Genomic DNA, 5,586 nt, shown 5'->3' on the forward strand with positions numbered 1-5,586 from the left:
GGGGAGGGGGAGGTTGGGAGTGTGCATGGCACGTCGAATGGTTAATGAACGGCTGCCAGATTCCACCATCAGTCCAACTGTCTGTTCTAGTGTTTAGAATCTTGTCTTCAAGTTTCCCTCCTTAGCAAAGATTCTCAAGAAACACAAAAACCGAAAAAAATGCGTATACATATACAGAGTGTGTTGGAAGACAATTGTGCTTTCAATATTTGCGCGCGCATTCAAAACATGAGGTAATTAACGAGCCATAGCTCCCTATTGCTGACCATTCATAGTGAAGGCTCAACTTGCAAGCTCAAGTCTATAAAAGAACACATTATTCTACAACCTTATAAATAGAAAGTTAAACAACTAAACACAGGACTTTAAATGTATATAAACAATTGATTGTATTTGTCGCTAAGACTCTTCAAAGCAATTCATATCACGTACGTATGAGAGATAATTTCAAATAATTGCCTTTGCTGTCAGGCAATATCAGAATCGAACATGTTTGCCGGTCGTCTAATAACAAGAGAAAATTATCTTTTTTGTGTTTGTCTAAAAACATCACGTAGGAATTCAAAGCAATATTTCGCTTAAAAGGCGAAATTATTTCTGGTGTTCCGTTTTCGCACGTCAAAGGTTAATTCAGAAAATATTTTTCTGGCACGAAGCTTCCGGAACTTTCCAATATCCACGATCCAAGCAAACCGTTCCTGACCGCGATTTCCAAAAAGATGACTCAGAACTTGACGCATGTAATGATAACTTGATATAGCAAATTTTTGCAGCTAATAAGGAAAATATTTTCACTCCCAACTCCGAAAATAACTTGCATTTAACGGACATTCATTTAGTTCCAACGATGAATCGTGTTCAAGAATTCTCTACTGGAGCAGACATCCAACATGACAACATTTCCTTAAATATAATTATTTAGTCAGCAAATTTCTTGTCACTCTTGTAATAGAAGGGGGTGGCAACAGTTAGTTTATTTAGTCTTTTCCTTCTTTACTTGTTTAATGTGTTGGTTTCCATATTACCATGCCAGCAGTGGAAACAAGGCTAGCTCACCTTTCTTAAGCGGTTTAGTATTATCATAACATAGTTTGATAAATGCAAGAGAATATTGCTCTTTCTCTAAGTCTTCTTGTGTTTTTGCGACAGTTTTAAAGAAGCTATCTCCGGGCATTTTAATTGCGTAAAAACTCAAATTTAATTCAGCTTTTTCGGTGCCTGACTACGGTACAAAAACTAGCGAACGAGCATGGATTAGGTAATTGGGTTGGATCTGTTGAATGACGAACAATCTTGAAAAATTTAGGCGAATTCTTTCTAGCAGTTCCCTTAACACCCTTTCAAAGGAGAGTATGATGTAATGTCTTAAATTGTATAGCTTAGCAATACTGGCGTTGTTTTCTACAAGGCATGAAAAGACTGTTAATTAATAGCATACACTATTACAGCACAGGAGAATATTGGCTCTTGAGCAGCAAGTGTGGCTCGTTTTCATTTTGATTAGCAAACAAACTTCTCTACTGAATGATATACAAACACACATTCAAATTATTCTATTGATCATGAATAATGATATATCAATTAACTTAAAAATAACAAGAAAACATAATACATGTTATAAGATGACTTGACTTAACGCACGTTTTATTGCGTAATTTTCCATCTATTAGCTTTAAATCATGCTAGCTAGCGAAAGAAGCATGCAGTGTTTTTTTAGTAACGTCATTCCTTTTCTTCTGTCTGCTTTTGTTTTCGGTATGCGGTATTTGTGTAAATGAAGAAATGTTTTCTGTAGAAGACAATATATATAGTGGAATCTCAATTTCTAGAACCCCCAGGGAACAGAAAGTTAATTGGCTATAAAAAATATATGGTTCAGGTTCACTATTAAACTAAGCAGTATAAAGTATAAAGCAGTCAGAAATCTGTATAAGGGCAGTGTATTCAATAGTTTAATTAAACAGAAGAATAGTTCCCGCGATCGTACGTACGTGTTAAACAAAACAAGGGCGCACACCAAAATATTGACAGATCCATATTGTATTATCTTGGACATGAAGGAAATAGAATCAAATGTTAGTTTCAATAATTATTAAATACCCCCCGAAACAAAAACAAACTTCGGAGATTATGAAAACATCTAAAAGGGAGCTCAAATTCTCTCTGGAAAACGCTCTTTTCAGGAAACAGACAGGTGAGCGTATTCAAAATTTATCCGCATTCTTTTGTATCGATTTTGGTCGCAAAAAGGCGAGAAAGAAAAGAGTTCAAAGCAATTTCGTAAAGCGTGTGCAAATCGTTTAGTGAAAGAGTTGCCACCTTGTCATTATTATTAAGAAAAGAGTTGCATCTGTCCGCTCGCGCACAAGAAGCTCAGCATATGTTATAAAGTGTATCGTAGTTTGCGCAGAAAACAGAGGATATTAATTCTTGTTATATTATCTAATTTTATTTACTGGTGTAATCCCCCTACCTCATAGGGATCGAACTAACAGTTGGTTGAACGAGTGATGGAAAAAAAGGAATGAAAGATGGTAACTACGATTAGGAAATTGATGATGAGAAAACGAGTAAAAAATCAACTAGTTATTTGTGGTATAGCCATGTGGAGACAATTCCTGTAGGCTATGCCTTTATTTATAATCCACGCTTTTATTTTTGTCCTCGTGTCAGGTATTTCATATATTTAGTTATTTGTATTAATTAATCTGATTTTTTACTATCTGTTTATTGAAATCAAGACACGCCCAAATTTAAAGTTTGTTGCTAGAATACGCAACGTCTGACATGATTGTCTCTTTGAAAGAGACTTAGTCAGTCTTAAGTTTTAATTTAAACTAAATACACTCATTATTCTTTGATTGCGGATCTCACTGGTTACCGCTGTGTATTTGGAATATTGTCACGAGTGCGTTTTACAACAACGAAAAAGTCAGAATCTATTCACCTACTAGAACTCATTGTCTCTCCATTAGTGACAGACAGTTGTTCTTTAACCACTTTCACCCTATTTTAAATGGAATACTATCTTAAAATCTTTTGTTAACCCTGAGTGAAATGCAAATTCTAAATAATAACGTATGCTCCGGCGTACTACAACAGTTGACGGCTTTGAACGTAACCCAGCTCATTTTAGAGCGACAGTTTAAAAGAATTATAAGGTCATGCCGGGTTATCCCTTCAAAATCACTACCTCGTGATGTCTCACATGGAGATGGAGATCGATAAGGACCAATCTTATAAAGTTCGGTTCAAAGAGATACTAGGAAACCAAAAGGAAAAAGGATGGTTAAATAAAGTTCAGGAAGATTGAAACAGGCGACGAACAACGAAGTTAATCGAAAATCAGGACTATGTCGTTTTAATGTGCCATTTGTGGCGTTGGCCCTTTGAATAAGTTCGTGGCCGGGCTGCTCACTATTATCTTATGTTTCTAGCTTTTTTTTTTAAATTAAAAAAATATATTATCAGCAAACAGAAGGGAGGGAGACTTGCACGGCAGCTAGGAACTGAAGCTTTTGTAGACTGAACACTGAAAATTTAGGATAGGGAATTAAAACTACAACTTTCGAATTTTTAAATGACCAATATCGTTAAACGACTTGAAGCCAGGGATATTAGCAATATCTTGTTTATTTCTGTTTTTTTTTTTTACATATACTCAATAAATAGCTCATAGCAACACATACAAATATAGAAATCTACTTACACTTGTCACAAAAATAAATAAACTCTTACAAAATATATACAGGTATCCAGTTAAATTATGGCTACAAACATGTAGTTCCTTAAATATTCTATACGTCTTCTTGTCTCGTCATTTCCTGAATGTGTTCAATTCGGCGGCCCTTGCGTGGGATTGCTTCACTTTGAATATCGACAAACGATCTCCGCGTCTGTAAAAAGAAACATTAGTTAAAGTTTAGTTCTATATCAATACATTATTACCTCTAAATGCTGTACAACAGTTTTTGAAGTGACAGATACTGATTGGGAATAAATTCTGCCGGAAGAATTTCAAGAAGAATATAAGGATACAAGACGCTATTTTGGGGGCGTTTACGCAGTATGGGCAATTACCTTAATCAAAAAAGTTTGACTATAACGAGGAAAAAACAAATAAGCAGAGCAGAATTACGAACTTTGTTAGAGCAGAATTAATTACAAGTACAACAGATACTTTTTAAGAGCAATGAACAGTCCAATATACACGAGCAGAATTAATCCAAGCCTAAAGGAAGAAGACAGAATTTTTTTCTTGCGGCCCGGCTTAGACTGGATTCCTCCAAATGAATGACGTCGTTCTTATATCAGCTTTTGAGTTCAGTTTCGTATTTCAATCTGTTGATTCAGCAACTAGACACCTTGTTTGTCAGAACGGTTATTTTTACAATTTCTTTCATTCCTCTTTTTTATATCAGGACCATTTTACATTATCATTTTTCTTCAATCTCTTCTAACGTACTTCGAAGTCATTTATAATATTTCTTTCTTTCAATAATCCTTGGTAAAATTCGGCCTCAAACGGTTCAAAGCCGTGTATTTAATTTTACACACACTCATATGAAATGTTTAGAAGACTACTGTCATTTTGGCAATTCTCGGTTCTTTTATCAGGTAGTGCAAAATTTGTCCGTTAAAATGTTGTTATGCACGAATTCAACCGATGCTCTGTAATTCTAGTGATTGAAAGTTAAAGAGACTGTGTCACGGCTGAGATCTAGATAAGTTTTTTTATTAAATTTTGCCAAATACTCGCCATGAAACATAACTCCATTACAACCAGATGTATCTCTCTTTAAAGTTACAAGAATTTAATTCGATCTTCGTCATGACTTTCGGCCATCCGTACCTTATTTTGTATTTGCTGTGTTATTGTAATGTTCCTTTACTGTTTTAAGAGGTTATTCTTAGTCACCGAATTTGATGGTCATTTCACATGCCGAAATTTGGCTAAAATCCGTGACACAGTCCCTTTAAGTGTTAAGAAAGAATAAGTGTGCAAATATGGCGACTTACATCATGGTTGAACGTTGCCAATCAGTTCAATCTTCTTTGTTTATTCTTAGAATCATCTGTAGGACAGCTAGGTAGTTTTGGATCTCTATCCGGACCGCACCACCACCATCGCTTCACTCTCCCAGAACGCTTTACGCGCTCAGCAAATTTCTTCGGGAAAATCAGATCTGACAAACTGCAACAGAAATTCATACAAAACAACGTTAATTTAAGTAAATATTTATGGTCTGTTTCCGAAAAATTTAAAAACGACTTAAAAAATTAGCCAAAAGGAACTGAATGTCTGAAACTACCGTTTATGCGGACACAGAATTAAACAAATTATTTCTCTAACTCTTTTCCGAACTTCTTTGAGGAAATTCAGTCGCCAAGTCAAAACGCAAAGTCTAACCTTCTTTTAGCAAGATCTTGTTTTATCTCAGAGAGCCACGCATCTTCTTTTTCTCCAGGAACAGTTCTCCAAAGCAGAGCTAAGACAGCAGCGACTGTAGCGAAAATTAAAATTCCTTTCATTTTGTGTGAGTAACTGCTGGGGTCGTTTCTCGTTTCTTTGCAATGTGTTCACCT

The 5,586-nt window shown here is 35.4% G+C and overlaps 1 long non-coding RNA gene across 1 annotated transcript; it reads right to left on the minus strand.

The window, feature by feature from the left end:
* Positions 1 to 3,714: 3,714 nt before the first annotated feature.
* LOC144633804 (uncharacterized) lies at positions 3,715 to 5,586 on the minus strand. Its single transcript, XR_013567105.1, has 3 exons — positions 5,411 to 5,586; positions 5,020 to 5,194; positions 3,715 to 3,896 (listed from the first exon to the last, which is right to left on the minus strand). It is a non-coding gene; the product is annotated as an uncharacterized LOC144633804 (long non-coding RNA).

This window comes from Oculina patagonica, chromosome 12 (genome assembly GCF_052425735.1).
Source record: "Oculina patagonica isolate OP01 chromosome 12, crgOcupat, whole genome shotgun sequence".
In the NCBI taxonomy this organism is placed as follows: Eukaryota; Metazoa; Cnidaria; class Anthozoa; order Scleractinia; family Oculinidae; genus Oculina; species Oculina patagonica.